Source organism: Schistocerca americana, chromosome 4, assembly GCF_021461395.2.
Source record: "Schistocerca americana isolate TAMUIC-IGC-003095 chromosome 4, iqSchAmer2.1, whole genome shotgun sequence".
Taxonomy (NCBI): Eukaryota; Metazoa; Arthropoda; class Insecta; order Orthoptera; family Acrididae; genus Schistocerca; species Schistocerca americana.
In genome coordinates, this window is record NC_060122.1 from 11,243,777 (window position 1) to 11,271,252 (window position 27,476).

Genomic DNA, 27,476 nt, shown 5'->3' on the forward strand with positions numbered 1-27,476 from the left:
TGCTTCACTTCAGGTTTACTGTATCCCTCTGACCTTCTTATTGACGAGGAAACACAGAAATTGCATCGGAAGTCAATACAAAAGGCACAATGCCTACTTAAGAACAAAAAGACTGACTCTTCTTACTCTCTATGTTTTGAACCGATCCTGTTACACTAGTTAGCGATTGCGATGCTTCACTTCAGGTTTACTGTATCCCTCTGACCTTCTTATTGGCGATGAAGCACAGAAATTGCATCGGAATTAAATAGAAAAGGCACAATGCCGATTTAAGTACAAGAAGACTGACACTTCTTACTATCTACGTATTGAACCATTCCTGTGACACTAGTTATGGATTCCGAAGCTTCACTTCAGGTTTACTGTATCCCTCTGACCTTCTTATTGACGATGAAGCACAGACATTGCATCGGAATTAAATAGAAAAGGCACAATGCCGACTCAAGTACAAGAAGACTGGCTCTTCTTACTGTCTATGCTTTGAACCATTCCTGTGACAGTAGTTACGGATTCCGATGCTTCACTTCAGGTTTACTGTATCCCTCTGGCCTTCTTATTGACGAAGAAACACGGAAATTGCATCGGAATTAAAAACAAAAGGCACAATGCCGAATTAAGTACAAGTAAACTGACTCTTCTTACTGTCTATGATTTGAACCATTCCTGTGACACTAGTTATAGATTCCGATGCTTCACATCAGGTTTACTGTATCCCTCTGACCTTCCTATTGACGATGAAACACAGAAATTTCATCGGAATTAAATAGAAAAGGCACAATGCCGACTCAAGTACAAGAAGACTGGCTCTTCTTACTGACTATGTTTTGAACCATTCCTGTGACAGTAGTTACGGATTCCGATGCTTCACTTCAGGTTTACTGTATCCCTCTGACCTTCTTATTGACGATGAATCACAGAAATTTCATCGGAAATAAATACAAAAGGCACAATGCCGACATAAGTACAAGAAAACTGACTCTTCTTACTGTGTATTTTTTGAACCATTCCTGTGACACTAGTTATAGATTCCGATGCTTCACTTCACGTTTCCTGTATTCCTCTGACCTTCTTATTGACGATGATGCACAGAAATTGCATCGGAATTAAATAGAAAAGGCACAATGCCGACTTAAGTACAAGAAAACTGACTCTTCTTACTGTCTATGTTTTGAACCATTCCTGTGACGCTAGTTATAGATTCCGATGCTTCACTTCAGGTTTACTGTATCCCTCTGATCGTCTTATTGTGGATGAAACACAGAAATTGCATCGGAATTAAATACAAAAGGCACAATGCCGACTTAAGTACAAGTAATCTGACGTTTCTTACTGTTTATGTTTTGAACCATTCCTGTGACACTAGTTATAGATTCTGATGCTTCACTTCAGGTTTACTGTATCCCTCTGACCTTCTTATTGACGAGGAAACACAGAAATTGCATCGGAAGTCAATACAAAAGGCACAATGCCGACTTAAGAACAAAAAGACTGACTCTTCTTACTCTCTATGTTTTGAACCGATCCTGTTACACTAGTTAGCGATTCCGATGCTTCACTTCAGGTTTACTGTATCCCTCTGACCTTCTTATTGGCGATGAAGCACAGAAATTGCATCGGAATTAAATAGAAAAGGCACAATGCCGATTTAAGTACAAGAAGACTGACACTTCTTACTATCTACGTATTGAACCATTCCTGTGACACTAGTTATGGATTCCGAAGCTTCACTTCAGGTTTACTGTATCCCTCTGACCTTCTTATTGACGATGAAGCACAGACATTGCATCGGAATTAAATAGAAAAGGCACAATGCCGACTCAAGTACAAGAAGACTGGCTCTTCTTACTGTCTATGTTTTGAACCATTCCTGTGACAGTAGTTACGGATTCCGATGCTTCACTTCAGGTTTACTGTATCCATCTGACCTTCTTATTGACGAAGAAACACGGAAATTGCATCGGAATTAAAAACAAAAGGCACAATGCCGAATTAAGTACAAGTAAACTGACTCTTCTTACTGTCTATGATTTGAACCATTCCTGTGACACTAGTTATAGATTCCGATGCTTCACATCAGGTTTACTGTATCCCTCTGACCTTCCTATTGACGATGAAACACAGAAATTTCATCGGAATTAAATAGAAAAGGCACAATGCCGACTGAAGTACAAGAAGACTGGCTCTTCTTACTGTCTATGTTTTGAACCATTCCTGTGACAGTAGTTACGGATTCCGATGCTACACTTCAGGTTTACTGTATCCCTCTGACCTTCTTATTGACGATGAATCACAGAAATTTCATCGGAAATAAATACAAAAGGCACAATGCCGACATAAGTTCAAGAAAACTGACTCTTCTTACGGTGTATTTTTTGAACCATTCCTGTGACACTAGTTATAGATTCCGATGCTTCACTTCACGTTTCCTGTATTCCTCTGACCTTCTTATTGACGATGAAGCACAGAAATTGCATCGGAATTAAATAGAAAAGGCACAATGCCGACTTAAGTACAAGAAAACTGACTCTTCTTACTGTCTATGTTTTGAACCATTCCTGTGACGCTAGTTATAGATTCCGATGCTTCACTTCAGGTTTACTGTATCCCTCTGACCGTCTTATTGTGGATGAAACACAGAAATTGCATCGGAATTAAATACAAAAGGCACAATGCCGACTTACGTACAAGTAATCTGACGTTTCTTACTGTTTATGTTTTGAACCATTCCTCTGACACTAGTTATAGATTCTGATGCTTCACTTCTGGTTTACTGTATCCCTCTGATCTTCTTATTGACGATGAAACACAGATATTGCATCGGAATAAAAATCCAAAAGGCACAATGCGGACTTAAGTACAAGAAGTCCGACCTTTCTTACTGTCTATGTTTTAACCATTGCTGTGACACTAGTTATGGATTCCGATGCTTCACTTCAGGTTTACTGTATCCCTCTGACCATCTTATAGACGATGAAACACAGAAATTGCATCGGAAATAAATACAAAAGGCACAATGCCGACTTATGTACAAGAAGACTGACTCTTCTTACTGTCTAAGATTTGTACCTTTCCTGTGAGACCGTTTTTAGATTCCGATGCTTCACTGCAGGTTTACTGTATCCCTTGGCCCTTCTTATTGTCGACGAAACACAGAAATTGCATCGGAAGTAAATAGAAAAGGCACAATGCCTAATGAAGTACAAGAAAACTGACTCTTCTTACTGTCTATGTTGTGAACCATACCCGTGACACTTGCTATAGATTCCGATGCTTCACTTCAGGTTTACTCTATCCCTCTGATCGTCTTATTGACGATGAAACACAGAAATTGCATCCGAAATTAATACAAAAGGCACAATGCCGACTTAATTATAAGAAAACTGACTCTTCTTACTGTCTATGCTTTGAACCATGCCTGTGACACTAGTTATGGATTCCGATGCTTTACTTCAGGTTTACTGTATCCCTCTGATCTTCATATTGACGATGAAACACAGGAATAGCAACGGAATTAAATACAAAGGGCACAATGCCGGCTTAAGTACAAGAAAACTGACACTTCTTATTGTCTATGTTTTGAACCATTCCTGTGACACTAGTTACAGATTCCGATGCTTCACTTCAGGTTAACTGTATCCCTCTGACCTTCTTATTTACGATGAAACACAGAAATTGCTTCGGAATTAAATACAAAAGGCACAATGCCGACTTAAGTACAAGTAATCTGACGTTTCTTACTGTTTATGTTTTGAACCATTCCTGTGACACTAGTTATAGATTCTGATGCTTCACTTCAGGTTTACTGTATCCCTCTGATCTTCTTATTGACGATGAAACACAGATATTGCATCGGAATAAAAATCCAAAAGGCACAATGCGGACTTAAGTACAAGAAGTCTGACCTTTCTTACTGTCTATGTTTTAACCATTGCTGTGACACTAGTTATGGATTCCGATGCTTCACTTCAGGTTTACTGTATCCCTCTGACCTTCTTATAGACGATGAAACACAGAAATTGCATCGGAAATAAATACAAAAGGCACAATGCCGACTTAAGGACAAGAAAACTGACTCTTCTTACTGTTTATGTTTTGAACCATTCCTGTGACACTAGTTATAGATTCAGATGCTTCACTTCAGGTATACTGTATCCCTCCGACCGTCTCATTGACGATGAAACACAGAAATTGCATCGGATTTAAATACAAAAGGCACAATGCCGACTCAAGTACCAGAAGACTGGCTCTTCTTACTGTCTATGTTATGAACCTTTCCTGTGAGACCGGTTTTAGATTCCGATGCTTCACATCAGGTTTACTGTTTCCCTTGGACCTTCTTATTGACGACGAAACACAGAAATTGCATCGGAATTAAATAGAAACGGAACAATGACGGGTTAAGTACAAGAAAACTGAATCTTCATACTGTCTATGTTTTGAACCATTCCTGTGACACTAGTTATAGATTCCGATGCTTCACATCAGGTTTACTGTATCCCTCTGACCTTCTTATTGACGATGAAACACAGAAATTGCATCGGAATTAAATAGAAAAGGCACAATGCCGATTTAAGTACAAGAAGACTGACACTTCCTAATATCTACGTATTGAACCATTCCTGTGACACTAGTTATAGATTCCGAAGCTGCACTTCAGGTTTACTGTATCCCTCTGACCTTCTTATTGACGATGAAGCACAGAAATTGCATCGGAATTAAATAGAAAAGGCACAATGCCGTCTTAGGTACGAGAAGACTGACCTTTCTTACTGTCTATGTTTAGAAGCATTCCTGTGACACTAGTTAGCGATTCCGATGCTTCACTTCCGGTTTACTGTATCCCTCTGACCTCCTTATTGGCGATGAAGCACAGAAATAGCATCGGAATTAAATAGAAAAGGCACAACGCCGACTTAAGTACAAGAAGACTGACTCTTCTTACTATCTACGTTTTGAACCATTCCTGTGACACTAGTTATAGATTCCGATGCTTCACTTCAGGTATACTGCATCCCTCTGACTTTCTTATTGACGATGAATCACAGAAATTGCATGGGAATTAAAAACAAAAGGCACAATGCCGACTCAAGAACAAGAAGACTGGCTCTTCTTACTGTCTATGTTTTGAACCTTTCCTGTGCGACCGGTTTTAGATTCCGATGCTTCACCTCACGTTTACTGTATCCCTTGGCCCTTCTTATTGACGACGAAACACAGACATTGCATCGGAATTAAATAGAAAAGGCACAATGCCGACTTAAGTACAAGAAAACTGACTCTTCTTACTGTCTATGTTTTGAACCATACCTGTGACACTAGTTATAGATTCCGATGCTTCACTTCAGGTTTACTGTATCCCTCTGACCTTCTTATTGACGATGAAACACAGAAATTTCATCGGAATTAAATAGAAAAGTCACAATGCCGACATAAGTACAAGAAAACCGACTGTTCTTAATGTCTATTTTGAACCATTCCTGTGACACTAGTTATAGATTCCGATGCCTCACTTCAGGTTTACTGTATCCCTCTGACCTTATTGACGACGAAACACAGAAATTGCAGCGGAATTAAATACAAAAGGCACATTGCCGACTTAAGTACAAGAAAACTGACGCTTCTTACTGTCTATGATTCGAACCATTCCTCTGACACTAGTTAAAGATTCCGATACTTCACTTCAGGTTTACTGTATCCCTCTGACCTTCTTATTGACGATGAAACACTGAAATTGCATCGGAATTAAATACAAAAGGCACAATGCCGACCTAAGTACAAGAAAACTGACTCTTCTTACTGTCTATGTTCTGAACCAGTCCTGTGACACTAGTTATAGATTCCGATGCTTCACTTCAGGTTTACTGTATCCCTCTGACCTTCTTATTGACGATGAAACACAGATATTGCATGGGAATTCAATACAAAAGGCTCATTGCCGGCTCAAGTACAAGAAGACTGCCTCTTCTTACTGTCTATGTTTTAAACCTTTCCTGTGAGACCGGTTATGGATTCCGATGCTTCACTTCAGGTTTACTGTATCCCTCTAACCTTCTTATTGACGATGAAACACAGATATTGCATGGGAATTCAATACAAAAGGCTCAATGCCGACTCAAGTACAAGAAGACTGCCACTTCTTACTGTCTATGTTTTGAACCTTTCCTGTGAGATCGCTTTTAGATTCCGATGCTTCACTTCAGGTTTACCGTATGCCTTGGACCTTCTTATTGACGAAGAAACACAGAAATTGCATCGGAATTAAAAAAAAAAGGCAAAATGCCGACGTATGTACAAGAAAACTGACTGTTCTTACTGTCTAAGTTTTGAACCACTCCTGTGATACTAGATATAGATTCCGATGCTTCACTTCAGGTTTACTGTATCCCTCTGACATTCTTATTGACGATGAAACACAGAAATTGCATCGGAATTAAATAGAATATGCACAATGCCGACTTATGTACAAGAAAACTGACTCTTCTTACTGTCTATGTTTTGAACCATTCCTGTGACACTCGTTGTAGATTCCGATGCTTCACTTCAGGTTTACTGTATCCCTCGGACCTTCTTATTGACGATGAAGCACAGAAATTGCATCGGAATTAAATACAAAATGCACAATGCCGACTCAAGTACTAGAAAACTGGCTCTTCTTACTGTCTATGTTTTGAACCTTTCCTGTGAGACCAGTTTTAGATTCCGATGCTTGACTTCAGGTTTACTGTATCCCTTGGACCCTCTTATTGACGATGAAACACAGAATTTGCATCGGAATTAAATAGGAAACGCACAATGCCAACTTAAGTACAAGAAAACTGACTCTTCTTCCTGTGTATGTTTTTAACCATTCCTGTGACTCTAGTTATAGATTCCGAAGCTTCGATTCAGGTTTACTGTATCCCTCTGACCTTCTTATTGACGATGAAAAACAGCGGTTGCATCGGAATTAAATACAAAACGCACAATGCCGACTTAAGTACAAGAAAACTGACTCTTCTTACTGTCTATGTTTTGAACCATTCCTGTGACACTAGTTATAGATTCCGATGCTTCACTTCAGGTTTACTGTATCCCTCTAACCATCTTATTGACGATGAAACACAGAAATTACTTCGGAATTAAATACAAAAGGCACAATGCCGACTTAAGTACAAGAAAACTGACTCTTCTTACTATCTATGTTTTGAACCATTCCTGTGACACTAGTTATAGATTCCGATGCTTCACTTCAGGTTTACTGTATCCCTCTGACCTTCTTATTGACGATGAAACACAGAAAATGCATCGGAATTAAATACAAAAGGCACAAAGCCGACTTAAGTACAAGAAAACTGACGCTTCTTACTGTCTATGATTTGAACCATTCCTCTGACACTAGTTATAGATTCCGATACTTCACTTCAGGTTTACTGTATCCCTCTGACCTTCTTATTGACGATGAAACACTGAAATTGCATCGGAATTAAATACAAAAGGCACAATGCCGACTTAGGTACAAGAAAACTGACTCTTATTACTGTCTATGTTTTGAACCATTCCTGTGACACTAGTTATAGATTCCGTTGCATCACTTCAGGTCTACTGTATCCCTCTGACCTTCTTATTGACGATGAAACACAGTAATTGCATGGGAATTCAATACAAAAGGCTCAATGCCGACTCAAGTACAAGTAGACAGGCTCTTCTTACTGTCTATGTCTTGAACCTTTCCTGTGAGACCGGTTTTGGATTCCGATGCCTCACTTCAGGTTTACTGTATACCTTGGACCTTCTTATCGACGACGAAACGCAGAAATTGCATCGGAATTAAATACAAAACACACAATGCCGACCTAAGTACAAGAAAACTGACACTTCTTAGTGTCTATGATTAAAACCATTCCTGTGACACTAGTTATAGATTCCGATGCTTCACTTCAAGTTTACTGTATCCCTCTGACCTTCGTATTGACGATGAAACACAGAAATTGCATCGGATTTAAATAGAAAAGGCACAATGCCGACTTAAGTACAAGAAAACTGACTCTTCTTACTGTCTATGTTTTGAACCATTCATGTGACACTAGTTATAGTTTCCGATGCTTCACTTCAGGTTTACTGTATCCCTCTGACCTTCTTATTGACGATGAAACACAGAAATTGCATCGGAATTAAATACAAAAGGCACAATGCCGACATAAGTACAAGAAAACTGACTGTTCTTACTGTCTATGTTTTGAACCACTCCTGTGACACTAGATATAGATTCCGATGCTTCACTTCATTTTTACTGCATACGTCTGACATTCTTATTGACGAAGAGACGCAGTAGTTGCATCGGACTTAAATAGAAAAGGCACAATGCCGACTTATGTACAAGAAAACTGACTCTTCTTACTGTCTATGTTTTGAACCATACCTGTGACACTAGTTATAGATTCCGATGCTTCACTTCAGGTTTACTCTATCCATGTGACCGTCTTATTGACGATGAAACACAGAAATTGCATCGGAATTAAATACAAAAGGCGCAATGCCGACTCAAGTGCCAGAGGACTGGCTCTTCTTACTGTCTCTGTTATGAACCTTTCCTGTGAGACCGGTATTAGATTCCGATGCTTCACTTCAGGTTTACTGTATCCCTTCGACCTTCTTATTGACGACGAAACACAGAAATTGCATCGGAATTAAATAGAAAAGGCACAATGTCGGGTTAAGTGCAAGAAAACTGACTCCTGTTACTGACTATGTTTTGAACCATTCCTGTGACACTAGTTATAGATTCCGATGATTACTTCAGGTTTACTGTATCCCTCTGACCTTCTTATTGACGCTGAAACACAGAAATTGCATTGGAATGAAATAAAAAAGGCACAATGACGACTTAATTATAAGAAAACTGACTCTACTTACTGTCTATGAATTGAGCCATTCCTGTGAGACTAGTTATAGATCCCGATGCTTCACTTCAGGTTTACTGTATCCCTCTGACCTTCTTATTGACCATGAAACACTGAAATTGCATCGGAAGTAAATACAAAAGGCACTTTGGCGACTCAAGTACAGGATGATCGGCTCATCTTACTGTCTATGTTTTGAACCTTTCCTGTGAGACCAGCTTTAGATTCCGATGCTTGACTTCAGGTTTACTGTATCCCTTGGACCTTCTTATTGATGATCTAACACAGAAATTGCATCGGAATTAAATACAAAAGGCGCAATGCCGACTCAAGTGCCAGAGGACTGGCTCTTCTTACTGTCTATGTTATGAACCTTTCCTGTGAGACCGGTATTAGATTCCGATGCTTCACTTCTGGTTTACTGTATGCCTTGGACCTTCTCATTGACGACGAAACACAGAAATTGCATCGGAATTAAATAGAAAAGGCACAATGTCGGGTTAAGTGCAAGAAAACTGACTCCTGTTACTGTCTATGTTTTGAACCATTCCTGTGACACTAGTTATAGATTCCGATGCATCACTTCAGGTTTACTGTATCCCTCTGACCTTCTTATTGAAGATTGAAACAAGGAATTGCATCGGAATTAAATACAAAGGTCACAATGCAGACTTAAGTACAAGAAAACTGACTCTTCTTACTGTCTATGTTTTGAACCATTCCTGTGACGCTAGTTATAGATTCCGATGCTTCACTTCAGGTTTACTGTATTCCTCTGACCGCCTTATTGACGATGAAACACAGAAATTTCATCGGAATTAAATTCAAAAGGCACAATGCCAACTTAAGTACAAGTAAAATGACTCTTCTTACTGTCTATGTTTTGAACCTTTCCTGTGACAGTACTTATAGATTCCGATGCTTCACTTCAGGTTTACTGTATCCCTCTGACCTTCTAATTGACGATGAAACACAGAAATTGCATCGGAATTAAATACAAAAGGCACAATACCGAATTAAGTACAACAAAACTGACTCTTCTTACTGTCTATGTTTTGAACCTTTCCTGTGACACTAGTTATAGCTTCCGATACTTCACTTAAGGTTTACTGTATCCCTCTGACCTTCTTCTTGGCGATGAAACCCAGAAATTGCATCGGAATTAAATACAAAAGCCACAATGCCGACTTAAGTACAAGAAAACTGACTCTTCTTACTGTCTATGTTTTGAACCATTCCTGTGACACTAGTTATAGATTCCGATGCTTCACTTCAGGTTTACTGTATCCCTCTAACCATCTTATTGACGATGAAACACAGAAATTACATCGGAATTAAATACAAAAGGCACAATGCCGACTTAAGTACAAGAAAACTGACTCTTCTTACTATCTATGTTTTGAACCATTCCTGTGACACTAGTTATAGATTCCGATGCTTCACTTCAGGTTTACTGTATCCCTCTGACCTTCTTATTGACGATGAAACACAGAAAATGCATCGGAATTAAATACAAAAGGCACAAAGCCGACTTAAATACAAGAAAACTGACGCTTCTTACTGTCTATGATTTGAACCATTCCTCTGACACTAGTTATAGATTCCGATACTTCACTTCAGGTTTACTGTATCCCTCTGACCTTCTTATTGACGATGAAACACTGAAATTGCATCGGAATTAAATACAAAAGGCACAATGCCGACTTAGGTACAAGAAAACTGACTCTTATTACTGTCTATGTTTTGAACCATTCCTGTGACACTAGTTATAGATTCCGTTGCTTCACTTCAGGTCTACTGTATCCCTCTGACCTTCTTATTGACGATGAAACACAGTAATTGCATGGGAATTCAATACAAAAGGCTCAATGCCGACTCAAGTACAAGTAGACAGGCTCTTCTTACTGTCTATGTCTTGAACCTTTCCTGTGAGACCGGTTTTGGATTCCGATGCCTCACTTCAGGTTTACTGTATACCTTGGACCTTCTTATCGACGACGAAACACAGAAATTGCATCGGAATTAAATACAAAACACACAATGCCGACCTAAGTACAAGAAAACTGACACTTCTTAGTGTCTATGATTAGAACCATTCCTGTGACACTAGTTATAGATTCCGATGCTTCACTTCAAGTTTACTGTATCCCTCTGACCTTCGTATTGAAGATGAAACACAGAAATTGCATCGGATTTAAATAGAAGAGGCACAATACCGACTTAAGTACAAGAAAACTGACTCTTCTTACTGTCTATGTTTTGAACCATTCATGTGACACTAGTTATAGTTTCCGATGCTTCACTTCAGGTTTACTGTATCCCTCTGACCTTCTTATTGACGATGAAACACAGAAATTGCATCGGAATTAAATACAAAATGCACAATGCCGACTCAAGTACTAGAAAACTGGCTTTTCTTACTGTCTATGTTTTGAACCTTTCCTGTGAGACCAGTTTTAGATTCCGATGCTTGACTTCAGGTTTACTGTATCCCTTGGACCCTCTTATTGACGATGAAACACAGAATTTGCATCGGAATTAAATAGGAAACGCACAATGCCAACTTAAGTACAAGAAAACTGACTCTTCTTCCTGTGTATGTTTTTAACCATTCCTGTGACTCTAGTTATAGATTCCGAAGCTTCACTTCAGGTTTACTGTATCCCTCTGACCTTCTTATTGACGATGAAAAACAGCGGTTGCATCGGAATTAAATACAAAACGCACAATGCCGACTGAAGTACAAGAAAACTGACTCTTCTTACTGTCTATGTTTTGAACCATTCCTGTGACACTAGTTATAGATTCCGATGCTTCACTTCAGGTTTACTGTATCCCTCTAACCATCTTATTGACGATGAAACACAGAAATTACATCGGAATTAAATACAAAAGGCACAATGCCGAATTAAGTACAAGAAAACTGACTCTTCTTACTATCTATGTTTTGAACCATTCCTGTGACACTAGTTATAGATTCCGATGCTTCACTTCAGGTTTACTGTATCCCTCTGACCTTCTTATTGACGATGAAACACAGAAAATGCATCGGAATTAAATACAAAAGGCACAAAGCCGACTTAAGTACAAGAAAACTGACGCTTCTTACTGTCTATGATTTGAACCATTCCTCTGTCACTAGTTATAGATTCCGATACTTCACTTCAGGTTTACTGTATCCCTCTGACCTTCTTATTGACGATGAAACACTGAAATTGCATCGGAATTAAATACAAAAGGCACAATGCCGACTTAGGTACAAGAAAACTGACTCTTATTACTGTCTATGTTTTGAACCATTCCTGTGACACTAGTTATAGATTCCGTTGCATCACTTCAGGTCTACTGTATCCCTCTGACCTTCTTATTGACGATGAAACACAGTAATTGCATGGGAATTCAATACAAAAGGCTCAATGCCGACTCAAGTACAAGTAGACAGGCTCTTCTTACTGTCTATGTCTTGAACCTTTCCTGTGAGACCGGTTTTGGATTCCGATGCCTCACTTCAGGTTTACTGTATACCTTGGACCTTCTTATCGACGACGAAACGCAGAAATTGCATCGGAATTAAATACAAAACACACAATGCCGACCTAAGTACAAGAAAACTGACACTTCTTAGTGTCTATGATTAAAACCATTCCTGTGACACTAGTTATAGATTCCGATGCTTCACTTCAAGTTTACTGTATCCCTCTGACCTTCGTATTGACGATGAAACACAGAAATTGCATCGGATTTAAATAGAAAAGGCACAATGCCGACTTAAGTACAAGAAAACTGACTCTTCTTACTGTCTATGTTTTGAACCATTCATGTGACACTAGTTATAGTTTCCGATGCTTCACTTCAGGTTTACTGTATCCCTCTGACCTTCTTATTGACGATGAAACACAGAAATTGCATCGGAATTAAATACAAAAGGCACAATGCCGACATAAGTACAAGAAAACTGACTGTTCTTACTGTCTATGTTTTGAACCACTCCTGTGACACTAGATATAGATTCCGATGCTTCACTTCATTTTTACTGCATACGTCTGACATTCTTATTGACGAAGAGACGCAGTAGTTGCATCGGACTTAAATAGAAAAGGCACAATGCCGACTTATGTACAAGAAAACTGACTCTTCTTACTGTCTATGTTTTGAACCATACCTGTGACACTAGTTATAGATTCCGATGCTTCACTTCAGGTTTACTCTATCCATGTGACCGTCTTATTGACGATGAAACACAGAAATTGCATCGGAATTAAATACAAAAGGCGCAATGCCGACTCAAGTGCCAGAGGACTGGCTCTTCTTACTGTCTCTGTTATGAACCTTTCCTGTGAGACCGGTATTAGATTCCGATGCTTCACTTCAGGTTTACTGTATCCCTTCGACCTTCTTATTGACGACGAAACACAGAAATTGCATCGGAATTAAATAGAAAAGGCACAATGTCGGGTTAAGTGCAAGAAAACTGACTCCTGTTACTGACTATGTTTTGAACCATTCCTGTGACACTAGTTATAGATTCCGATGATTACTTCAGGTTTACTGTATCCCTCTGACCTTCTTATTGACGCTGAAACACAGAAATTGCATTGGAATGAAATAAAAAAGGCACAATGACGACTTAATTATAAGAAAACTGACTCTACTTACTGTCTATGAATTGAGCCATTCCTGTGAGACTAGTTATAGATCCCGATGCTTCACTTCAGGTTTACTGTATCCCTCTGACCTTCTTATTGACCATGAAACACTGAAATTGCATCGGAAGTAAATACAAAAGGCACTTTGGCGACTCAAGTACAGGATGATCGGCTCATCTTACTGTCTATGTTTTGAACCTTTCCTGTGAGACCAGCTTTAGATTCCGATGCTTGACTTCAGGTTTACTGTATCCCTTGGACCTTCTTATTGATGATCTAACACAGAAATTGCATCGGAATTAAATACAAAAGGCGCAATGCCGACTCAAGTGCCAGAGGACTGGCTCTTCTTACTGTCTATGTTATGAACCTTTCCTGTGAGACCGGTATTAGATTCCGATGCTTCACTTCTGGTTTACTGTATGCCTTGGACCTTCTCATTGACGACGAAACACAGAAATTGCATCGGAATTAAATAGAAAAGGCACAATGTCGGGTTAAGTGCAAGAAAACTGACTCCTGTTACTGTCTATGTTTTGAACCATTCCTGTGACACTAGTTATAGATTCCGATGCATCACTTCAGGTTTACTGTATCCCTCTGACCTTCTTATTGAAGATTGAAACAAGGAATTGCATCGGAATTAAATACAAAGGTCACAATGCAGACTTAAGTACAAGAAAACTGACTCTTCTTACTGTCTATGTTTTGAACCATTCCTGTGACGCTAGTTATAGATTCCGATGCTTCACTTCAGGTTTACTGTATTCCTCTGACCGCCTTATTGACGATGAAACACAGAAATTTCATCGGAATTAAATTCAAAAGGCACAATGCCAACTTAAGTACAAGTAAAATGACTCTTCTTACTGTCTATGTTTTGAACCTTTCCTGTGACAGTACTTATAGATTCCGATGCTTCACTTCAGGTTTACTGTATCCCTCTGACCTTCTAATTGACGATGAAACACAGAAATTGCATCGGAATTAAATACAAAAGGCACAATACCGAATTAAGTACAACAAAACTGACTCTTCTTACTGTCTATGTTTTGAACCTTTCCTGTGACACTAGTTATAGCTTCCGATACTTCACTTAAGGTTTACTGTATCCCTCTGACCTTCTTCTTGGCGATGAAACCCAGAAATTGCATCGGAATTAAATACAAAAGCCACAATGCCGACTTAAGTACAAGAAAACTGACTCTTCTTACTGTCTATGTTTTGAACCATTCCTGTGACACTAGTTATAGATTCCGATGCTTCACTTCAGGTTTACTGTATCCCTCTAACCATCTTATTGACGATGAAACACAGAAATTACATCGGAATTAAATACAAAAGGCACAATGCCGACTTAAGTACAAGAAAACTGACTCTTCTTACTATCTATGTTTTGAACCATTCCTGTGACACTAGTTATAGATTCCGATGCTTCACTTCAGGTTTACTGTATCCCTCTGACCTTCTTATTGACGATGAAACACAGAAAATGCATCGGAATTAAATACAAAAGGCACAAAGCCGACTTAAATACAAGAAAACTGACGCTTCTTACTGTCTATGATTTGAACCATTCCTCTGACACTAGTTATAGATTCCGATACTTCACTTCAGGTTTACTGTATCCCTCTGACCTTCTTATTGACGATGAAACACTGAAATTGCATCGGAATTAAATACAAAAGGCACAATGCCGACTTAGGTACAAGAAAACTGACTCTTATTACTGTCTATGTTTTGAACCATTCCTGTGACACTAGTTATAGATTCCGTTGCTTCACTTCAGGTCTACTGTATCCCTCTGACCTTCTTATTGACGATGAAACACAGTAATTGCATGGGAATTCAATACAAAAGGCTCAATGCCGACTCAAGTACAAGTAGACAGGCTCTTCTTACTGTCTATGTCTTGAACCTTTCCTGTGAGACCGGTTTTGGATTCCGATGCCTCACTTCAGGTTTACTGTATACCTTGGACCTTCTTATCGACGACGAAACACAGAAATTGCATCGGAATTAAATACAAAACACACAATGCCGACCTAAGTACAAGAAAACTGACACTTCTTAGTGTCTATGATTAGAACCATTCCTGTGACACTAGTTATAGATTCCGATGCTTCACTTCAAGTTTACTGTATCCCTCTGACCTTCGTATTGAAGATGAAACACAGAAATTGCATCGGATTTAAATAGAAGAGGCACAATACCGACTTAAGTACAAGAAAACTGACTCTTCTTACTGTCTATGTTTTGAACCATTCATGTGACACTAGTTATAGTTTCCGATGCTTCACTTCAGGTTTACTGTATCCCTCTGACCTTCTTATTGACGATGAAACACAGAAATTGCATCGGAATTAAATACAAAATGCACAATGCCGACTCAAGTACTAGAAAACTGGCTTTTCTTACTGTCTATGTTTTGAACCTTTCCTGTGAGACCAGTTTTAGATTCCGATGCTTGACTTCAGGTTTACTGTATCCCTTGGACCCTCTTATTGACGATGAAACACAGAATTTGCATCGGAATTAAATAGGAAACGCACAATGCCAACTTAAGTACAAGAAAACTGACTCTTCTTCCTGTGTATGTTTTTAACCATTCCTGTGACTCTAGTTATAGATTCCGAAGCTTCACTTCAGGTTTACTGTATCCCTCTGACCTTCTTATTGACGATGAAAAACAGCGGTTGCATCGGAATTAAATACAAAACGCACAATGCCGACTGAAGTACAAGAAAACTGACTCTTCTTACTGTCTATGTTTTGAACCATTCCTGTGACACTAGTTATAGATTCCGATGCTTCACTTCAGGTTTACTGTATCCCTCTAACCATCTTATTGACGATGAAACACAGAAATTACATCGGAATTAAATACAAAAGGCACAATGCCGAATTAAGTACAAGAAAACTGACTCTTCTTACTATCTATGTTTTGAACCATTCCTGTGACACTAGTTATAGATTCCGATGCTTCACTTCAGGTTTACTGTATCCCTCTGACCTTCTTATTGACGATGAAACACAGAAAATGCATCGGAATTAAATACAAAAGGCACAAAGCCGACTTAAGTACAAGAAAACTGACGCTTCTTACTGTCTATGATTTGAACCATTCCTCTGTCACTAGTTATAGATTCCGATACTTCACTTCAGGTTTACTGTATCCCTCTGACCTTCTTATTGACGATGAAACACTGAAATTGCATCGGAATTAAATACAAAAGGCACAATGCCGACTTAGGTACAAGAAAACTGACTCTTATTACTGTCTATGTTTTGAACCATTCCTGTGACACTAGTTATTGATTCCGTTGCTTCACTTCAGGTCTACTGTATCCCTCTGACCTTCTTATTGACGATTAAACACAGTAATTGCATGGGAATTCAATACAAAAGGCTCAATGCCGACTCAAGTACAAGTAGACAGGCTCTTCTTACTGTCTATGTCTTGTACCTTTCCTGTGAGACCGGTTTTGGATTCCGATGCCTCACTTCAGGTTTACTGTATACCTTGGTCCTTCTTATCGACGACGAAACACAGAAATTGCATCGGAATTAAATACAAAACACACAATGCCGACCTAAGTACAAGAAAACTGACACTTCTTAGTGTCTATGATTAGAACCATTCCTGTGACACTAGTTATAGATTCCGATGCTTCACTTCAAGTTTACTGTATCCCTCTGACCTTCGTATTGACGATGAAACACAGAAATTGCATCGGATTTAAATAGAAGAGGCACAATGCCGACTTAAGTACACGAAAACTGACTCTTCTTACTGTCTATGTTTTGAACCATTCATGTGACACTAGTTATAGTTTCCGATGCTTCACTTCAGGTTTACTGTATCCCTCTGACCTTCTTATTGACGATGAAACACAGAAATTGCATCGGAATTAAATACAAAAGGCACAATGCCGACATAAGTACAAGAAAACTGACTGTTCTTACTGTCTATGTTTTGAACCACTCCTGTGACACTAGATATAGATTCCGATGCTTCACTTCATTTTTACTGTATACGTCTGACATTCTTATTGACGATGAAACGCAGTAGTTGCTTCGGAATTAAATAGAAAAGGCACAATGCCGACTTATGTTCAAGAAAACTGACTCTTCTTACTGTCTATGTTTTGAACCATACCTGTGACACTAGTTATAGATTCCGAAGCTTCACTTCAGGTTTACTCTATCCATGTGACCGTCTTATTGACGATGAAACACAGAAATTGCATCGGAATTAAATACAAAAGGCGCAATGCCGACTCAAGTGCCAGAGGACTGGCTCTTCTTACTGTCTCTGTTATGAACCTTTCCTGTGAGACCGGTATTAGATTCCGATGCTTCACTTCAGGTTTACTGTATCCCTTGGACATTCTTATTGACGACGAAACACAGAAATTGCATCGGAATTAAATAGAAAAGGCACAATGTCGGGTTAAGTGCAAGAAAACTGACTCCTGTTACTGTCTATGTTTTGAACCATTCCTGTGACACTAGTTATAGATTCCGATGCATCACTTCAGGTTTACTGTATCCCTCTGACCTTCTTATTGACGCTGAAACACAGAAATTGCATTGGAATTAAATAAAAAAGGCACAATGACGAGTTAATTATAAGAAAACTGACTCTACTTACTGTCTATGAATTGAGCCATTCCTGTGAGACTAGTTATAGATCCCGATGCTTCACTTCAGGTTTACTGTATCCCTCTGACCTTCTTATTGACCTTGAAACACAGAAATTGCATCGGAAGTAAATACAAAAGGCACTTTGGCGACTCAAGTATAGGAAGATCGGCTCATCTTACTGTCTATGTTATGAACCTTTCCTGTGAGACCGGTATTAGATTCCGATGCTTCACTTCTGGTTTACTGTATCCCTTGGACCTTCTTATTGACGACGAAACACAGAAATTGCATCGGAATTAAATAGAAAAGGCACAATGTCGGGTTAAGTGCAAGAAAACTGACTCCTGTTACTGTCTATGTTTTGAACCATTCCTGTGACACTAGTTATGGATTTCGATGCATCACTTCAGGTTTACTGTATCCCTCTGACCTTCTTATTGAAGATTGAAACACAGAAATTGCATCGGAATTAAATACAAAAGTCACAATGCAGACTTAAGTACAAGAAAACTGACTCTTCTTACTGTCTATGTTTTGAACCATTCCTGTGACGCTAGTTATAGATTCCGATGCTTCACTTTAGGTTTACTGTATCCCTCTGACCGCCTTATTGACGATGAAACACAGAAATTTCATCGGAATTAAATTCTAAAGGCACAATGCCAAATTAAGTACAAGAAAACTGACTCTTCTTACTGTCTATGTTTTGAACCATTCCTGTGACACTAGTGATAGATACCGATGCTTCACTTCAGGTTTACTGTTTCCGCCTGACCTTCGTATTGACGATGAAACACAGATATAGCATGGGAATTCAATACAAAAGGCTCATTGCCGGCTCAAGTACAAGAAGACTGCCTCTTCTTACTGTCTATGTTTTAAACCTTTCCTGTGAGACCGGTTATGGATTCCGATGCTTCACTTCAGGTTTACTGTATCCCTCTGACCTTCTTATTGACGATGAAACACAGATATTGCATGGGAATTCAATACAAAAGGCTCAATGCCGACTCAAGTACAAGAAGACTGCCACTTCTTACTGTCTATGTTTTGAACCTTTCCTGTGAGATCGCTTTTAGATTCCGATGCTTCACTTCAGGTTTACTGTATGCCTTGGACCTTCTTATTGACGAAGAAACACAGAAATTGCTTCGGAATTAAATACAAAACGCACAATGCCGACCTAAGTACAAGAAAACTGACACTTCTTACAGTCTATGATTTGAAAAATTCCTGTGATACTAGTTATAGATTCCGATGCTTCACTTCAGGTTTACTGTATCCCTCTGACCTTCGTATTAACGATGAAACACAGAAATTGCATCGGAATTAAATAGAAGAGGCACAATGCCGACTTAAGTACAAGAAAACTGACTCTTCTTACTGTCTATGCTTTAAACCATTCATGTGACACTAGTTACAGTTTCCGATGCTTTACTTCAGGTTTACTGTATCCCTTGGTCCCTCTTATTGACGATGAAACACAGAATTTGCATCGGAATTAAATAGGAAACGCACAATGCCAATTTAAGTACAAGAAAACTGACTCTTCTTCCTGTGTATGTTTTTAACCATTCCTGTGACTCTAGTTATAGATTCCGATGCTTCACTTCAGGTTTACTGTATCCCTCTGACCTTCTTATTGACGATGAAAAACAGCGGTTGCATCGGAATTAAATACAAAACGCACAATGCCGACTTAAGTACAAGATAACTGATTCTTCTTACTGTCTATGTTTTGAACCATTCCTGTGACACTAGTTATAGATTCCGATGCTTCACTTCAGGTTTGCTGTATCCCTCTAACCATCTTATTGACGATGAAACACAGAAATTAATCGGAATTAAATACAAAAGGCACAATGCCGACTTAAGTACAAGAAAACTGACTCTTCTTACTATCTATGTTTTGAACCATTCCTGTGACACTAGTTATAGATTCCGATGCTTCACTTCAGGTTTACTGTATCCCTCTGACCTTCTTATTGACGATGAAACACAGAAAATGCATCGGAATTAAATACAAAAGGCACAAAGCCGACTTAAGTACAAGAAAACTGACGCTTCTTACTGTCTATGATTTGAACCATTCCTCTGACACTAGTTATAGATTCCGATACTTCACTTCAGGTTTACTGTATCTCTCTGACCTTCTTATTGACGATGAAACACTGAAATTGCATCGGAATTAAATACAAAAGGCACAATGCCGACTTAGGTACAAGAAAACTGACTCTTATTACTGTCTATGTTTTGAACCATTCCTGTGGCACTAGTTATAGATTCCGTTGCTTCACTTCAGGTCTACTGTATCCCTCTGACCTTCTTATTGACGATGAAACACAGTAATTGCATGGGAATTCAATACAAAAGGCTCAATGCCGACTCAAGTACAAGTAGACAGGCTCTTCTTACTGTCTATGTCTTGAACCTTTCCTGTGAGACCGGTTTTGGATTCCGATGCCTCACTTCAGGTTTACTGTATACCTTGGACCTTCTTATCGACGACGAAACACAGAAATTGCATCGGAATTAAATACAAAACACACAATGCCGACCTAAGTACAAGAAAACTGACACTTCTTAGTGTCTATGATTAGAACCATTCCTGTGACACTAGTTACAGATTCCGATGCTTCACTTCAAGTTTACTGTATCCCTCTGACCTTCGTATTGACGATGAAACACAGAAATTGCATCGGATTTAAATAGAAGAGGCACAATGCCGACTTAAGTACAAGAAAACTGACTCTTCTTACTGTCTATGTTTTGAACCATTCATGTGACACTAGTTATAGTTTCCGATGCTTCACTTCAGGTTTACTGTATCCCTCTGACCTTCTTATTGACGATGAAACACAGAAATTGCATCGGAATTAAATACAAAAGGCACAATGCCGACATAAGTACATGAAAACTGACTGTTCTTACTGTCTATGTTTTGAACCACTCCTGTGACACTAGATATAGATTCCGATGCTTCACTTCATTTTTACTGTATACGTCTGACATTCTTATTGACGATGAAACGCAGTAGTTGCATCGGAATTAAGTAGAAAAGGCACAATGCCGACTTATGTACAAGAAAACTGACTCTTCTTACTGTCTATGTTTTGAACCATACCTGTGACACTAGTTATAGATTCCGATGCTTCACTTCAGGTTTACTCTATCCATGTGACCGTCTTATTGACGATGAAACACAGAAATTGCATCGGAATTAAATAGAAAAGGCGCAATGCCGACTCAAGTGCCAGAGGACTGGCTCTTCTTACTGTCTCTGTTGTGAACCTTTCCTGTGAGACCGGTATTAGATTCCGATGCTTCACTTCAGGTTTACTGTATCCCTTGGACCTTCTTATTGACGACGAAACACAGAAATTGCATCGGAATTAAATAGTAAAGGCACAATGTCGGGTTAAGTGCAAGAAAACTGACTCCTGTTACTGTCTATGTTTTGAACAATTCCTGTGACACTAGTTATAGATTCCGATGCATCACTTCAGGTTTACTGTATCCCTCTGACCTACTTATTGACGCTGAAACACAGAAATTGCATTGCAATTAAACAAAAAAGGCACAATGACGACTTAATTATAAGAAAACTGACTCTACTTACTGTCTATGAATTGAGCCATTCCTGTGAGACTAGTTATAGATCCCGATGCATCACTTCAGGTTTACTGTATCCCTCTGACCTTCTTATTGAAGATTGAAACACAGAAATTGCATCGGAATTAAATACAAAAGTCACAATGCAGACTTAAGTACAAGAAAACTGACTCTTCTTACTGTCTATGTTTTGAACCATTCCTGTGACGCTAGTTATAGATTCCGATGCTTCACTTCAGGTTTACTGTATCCCTCTGACCGCCTTATTGACGATGAAACACAGAAATTTCTTCGGAATTAAATTCAAAAGGCACAATGCCAACTTAAGTACAAGTAAAATGACTCTTCTTACTGGCTATGTTTTGAACGTTTCCTGTGACAGTACTTATAGATTCCGATGCTTCACTTCAGGTTTACTGTATCCCTCTGACCTTCTAATTGACGATGAAACACAGAAATTGCATCGGAATTAAATACAAAAGGCACAATACCGAATTAAGTACAACAAAACTGACTCTTCTTACTGTCTATGTTTTGAACCTTTCCTGTGACACTAGTTATAGCTTCCGATACTTCAATTAAGGTTTACTGTATCCCTCTGACCTTCTTCGTGGCGATGAAACCCAGAAATTGCATCGGAATTAAATACAAAAGGCACAATGCCGACTTAAGTACAAGAAAACTGACTCTTCTTACTGTCTATGTTTTGAACCATTCCTGTGACACTAGTGATAGATAACGATGCTTCACTTCAGGTTTACTGTATCCGTCTGACCTTCGTATTGACGATGAAACACAGAAATTGCATCGGAAATAAACACAAAAGGCACTTTGACGACTCAAGTACAGGAAGATCGGCTCATCTTACTGTCTATGTTTTGAACCTTTCCTGTGAGACCAGCTTTAGATACCGATGCTTGACTTCAGGTTTTCTGTATCCCTTGGACCTTCGTATTGACGATCAAACACAGAAATTGCATCGGAATTAAATACAAAAGTCACAATGTCGACTTAAGTACAAGAAAACTGACTCTTCTTACTGTCTATGATTTGAACCATTCCTGTGACACTAGTTATAGATTCCGATGCTTCACATAAGGTTTACGGTATCCCTCCGACCTTCTTATTGACGATGAAACCCAGAAATTGCATCGGATTTAAATAGAAAACGCACAATGCCAACTTAAGTACAAGAAAACTGACTCTTCTTACTGTGTATGTTTTTAACCATTCCTGTGACTCTAGTTATAGATTCAGATGCTTCACTTCAGGTTTACTTTATCCCTCTGACCTTCTTATTGACGATGAGAAACAGCAGTTGCATCGGAATTAAATACAAAAGGCACAATGCCGACTTAAGTACAAGAAAACTGACTCTTCTTACTGTCTATGATTTGAACCATTCCTGTATCACTAGTTATAGATTCCGATGCTTCACTTCAGGTTTACTGTATCCCTCTAACCTTCTTATTGACGATGAAACACAGAAATTACATCATAATTAAATACAAAAGGCACAATGCCGACATAAATACAAGAAAACTGACTCTTCTTACTGCCTATGTTTTGAACCATTCCTGTGACACTAGTTATAGATTCCGATGCTTCACTTTGGGTTTACTCTATCCATGTGACCGTCTTATTGACGATGAAACACAGAAATTGCATCGGAATTAAATACAAAAGGCGCAATGCCGACTCAAGTGCCAGAGGACTGGCTCTTGTTACTGTCTCTGTTATGAACCTTTCCTGTGAGACCGGTATTAGATTCCGATGCTTCACTTCAGGTTTACTGTATCCCTTGGACCTTCTTATTGACGACGAAACACAGAAATTGCATCGGAATTAAATAGAAAAGGCACAATGTCGGGTTAAGTGCAAGAAAACTGACTCCTGTTTTTGTCTATGTTTTGAACCATTCCTGTGACACTAGTTATAGATTCCGATGCATCACTTCAGGTTTACTGTATCCCTCTGACCTTCTTATTGACCATGAAACACAGAAATTGCATCGGAAGTAAATACAAAAGGCACTTTGGCGACTCAAGTACAGGAAGATCGGCTCATCTTACTGTCTATGTTTTGAACCTTTCCTGTGAGACCAGCTTTAGATTCCGATGCTTGACTTCAGGTTTACTGTATCCCTTGGACCTTCTTATTGATGATCTAACACATAAATTGCATCGGAATTAAATACAAAAGCCGCAATGCCGACTCAAGTGCCAGAGGACTGGCTCTTCTTACTGTCTATGTTATGAACCTTTCCTGTGAGACCGGTATTAGATTCCGATGCTTCACTTCTGGTTTACTGTATCCCTTGGACCTTCTTATTGACGACGAAACACAGAAATTGCATCGGAATTAAATAGAAAAGGCACAATGTCGGGTTAAGTGCAAGAAAACTGACTCCTGTTACTGTCTATGTTTTGAACCATTCCGGTGACACTAGTTATAGATTCCGATGCATCACTTCAGGTTTACTGTATCCCTCTGACCTTCTTATTGAAGATTGAAACACAGAAATTGCATCGGAATTAAATACAAAAATCACAATGCAGACTTAAGTACAAGAAAACTGACTCTTCCTACTGTCTATGTTTTGAACCATTCCTGTGACGCTAGTTATAGATTCCGATGCTTCACTTCAGGTTTACTGTATCCCTCTGACCGCCTTATTGACGATGAAACACAGAAATTTCATCGGAATTAAATTCAAAAGGCACAATGCCAACTTAAGTACAAGTAAAATGACTCTTCTTACTGTCTATGTTTTGAACCTTTCCTGTGACAGTACTTATAGATTCCGATGCTTCACTTCAGGTTTACTGTATCCCTCTGACCTTCTAATTGACGATGAAACACAGAAATTGCATCGGAATTAAATACAAAAGGCACAATACCGAATTAAGTACAACAAAACTGACTCTTCTTACTGTCTATGTTTTGAACCTTTCCTGTGACACTAGTTATAGCTTCCGATACTTCACTTAAGGTTTACTGTATCCCTCTGACCTTCTTCTTGTCGATGAAACCCAGAAATTGCATCGGAATTAAATACAAAAGGCACAATGCCGACTTAAGTACAAGAAAACTGACTCTTCTTACTGTCTATGTTTTGAACCATTCCTGTGACACTAGTGATAGATACCGATGCTTCACTTCAGGTTTACTGTATCCGCCTGACCTTCGTATTGACGATGAAACACAGAAATTGCATCGGAAATAAACACAAAAGGCACTTTGACGTCTCAAGTACAGGAAGATCGGCTCATTATACTGTCTATGTTTTGAACCTTTCCTGTGAGACCAGCTTTATATTCCGATGCTTAACTTCAGGTTTACTGTATCCCTCTGACCTTCTTATTGACGATGAGAAACAGCAGTTGCATCGGAATTAAATACAAAACGCACAATGCCGACTTAAGTACAAGAAAACTGACTCTTCTAACTGTCTATGATTTGAACCATTCCTGTATCACTATTTATAGATTCCGATGCTTCACTTCAGGTTTACTGTATCCCTCTAACCTTCTTATTGACGATGAAATTACATCATAATTAAATACAAAAGGCACAATGCCGACATAAATACAAGAAAACTGACTCTTCTTACTGCCTATGTTTTGAACCATTCCTGTGACACTAGTTATAGATTCCGATGCTTCACCTCAGGTTTACTGTATCCCTTTGACCATCTTATTGACGATGAAACACAGAAAATGCATCGGAATTAAATACAAAAGGCACAATGCCGACTTTAGTACAAAAAACTGACGCTTCTTATTGTCTATGATTTGAACCATTCCTGTGACACTAGTTATAGATTCCGATACTCCACTTCAGGTTTACTGTATCCCACTGACCTTCTTATTGACGATGAAACACTGAAATTGCATCGGAATTAAATACAAAAGGCACAATGCCGACTTAAGTACAAGAAAACTGACTCTTCTTACTGTCTATGTTTTGAACCATTCCTGTGACACTATTTATAGATTCCGTTGCTTCACGTCAGGTTTACTATATCCCTCTGATCTTCTTATTGACAATGAAACACAGTAATTGCATGGGAATTCAATACAAAAGGCTCAATGCCGACTCAAGTACAAGTAGACAGGCTCTTCTTACTGTCTATGTCTTGAACCTTTCCTGTGAGACCGGTTTTGGATTCCGATGCTTCACTTCAGGTTTACTGTATCCCTTGGACCTTCTTATCGACGACGAAACACCGAAATTGCATTGGAATTAAATACAAAACGCATAATGCCGTCGTAAGTACAAGACAACTGACACTTCTTAGTGTCTATGATTAGAACCATTTCTGTGACACTAGTTATAGATTCCGATGTCTCACTTCAGGTTTACTGTATCCCTCTGACCCTCTTATTGACGATGAAACACAGACATTGCTTCGGAATGAAATACAAAAGGCACAATGCCGACTCAAGTACAAGAAGGCTGGCTCATCTTACTGTCTACGTTTTGAACCATTCCTGTGACACTAGTTATAGATTCCGATGCTTCACTTCGGGTTTACTGTATCCCTCTGACCTTCGTATTGACGATGAAACACAGAAATTGCGTCGGATTTAAATAGAAAAGTCACAATGTCGACTTAAGTACAAGAAAACTGACTCTTCTTACTGTCTATGTTTTGAACCATTCATGTGACACTAGTTATAGTTTCCGATGCTTCACTTCAGGTTTACTGTATCCCTCTGACCTTGTTATTGACGATGAAACACAGAAATTGCATCGGAATTAAATACAAAAGGCACAATGCCGACATAAGTACAGAAGAACTGACTCTTCTTACTGTCTATGTTTTGAACCATTCCTGTGACAGCAGTTAGGGATTCCGATGCTTCACTTCAGGTCTACTGTATCCCTCTGACTTTCTTATTGACGATGAAACACAGAAATTGCATCGGTATTAAATACGAAAGGCACAATGCCGACGTAAGTACAAGAAAACTGACTCTACTTACTGTCTATGATCTGAACCATTACTGTGACACTAGTTATAGATTCCGATGCTTCTTTTCAGGTTTACTGCATCCCTCCGACTTTCTTATTGGCGATGAAACACAGAAATTGCATCGGAATTAAATACAAAAGGCACAATGCCGACTTAATTATAAGAAAACTGACACTTCTTACTGTTTATGCATTGAACCATTCCTGTGACATTAATTATAGATTCCGATACTTCACTTCAGGTTTACTGTATCCCTTGGACCTTCATATTGACGATGAAACACAGAAATTGCATCGGAATTAAATACAAAAGGCACAATGCCGACTTAAGTACAGGAAGACTAACTCTTCCTACTGTCTAAGATTTGAACCATTCCTGTGACACCAGTTATAGATTCCGATGCCTCACTCCAGGTTTACTGTATCCCTTGGACCTTCTTATTGACGATGAAACACAGAAACTGCATCGCAATTAAATACAAAAGGCACAATGCCGACTTAAGTACAAGAAGACTGACTCTTCCTACTGTCTATGACTTGAACCTTTTGGATTCCGATGCCTCACTTCAGGTTTACTGTATACCTTGGACCTTCTTATCGACGACGAAACACAGAAATTGCATCGGAATTAAATACAAAACACACAATGCCGACCTAAGTACAAGAAAACTGACACTTCTTAGTGTCTATGATTAGAACCATTCCTGTGACACTA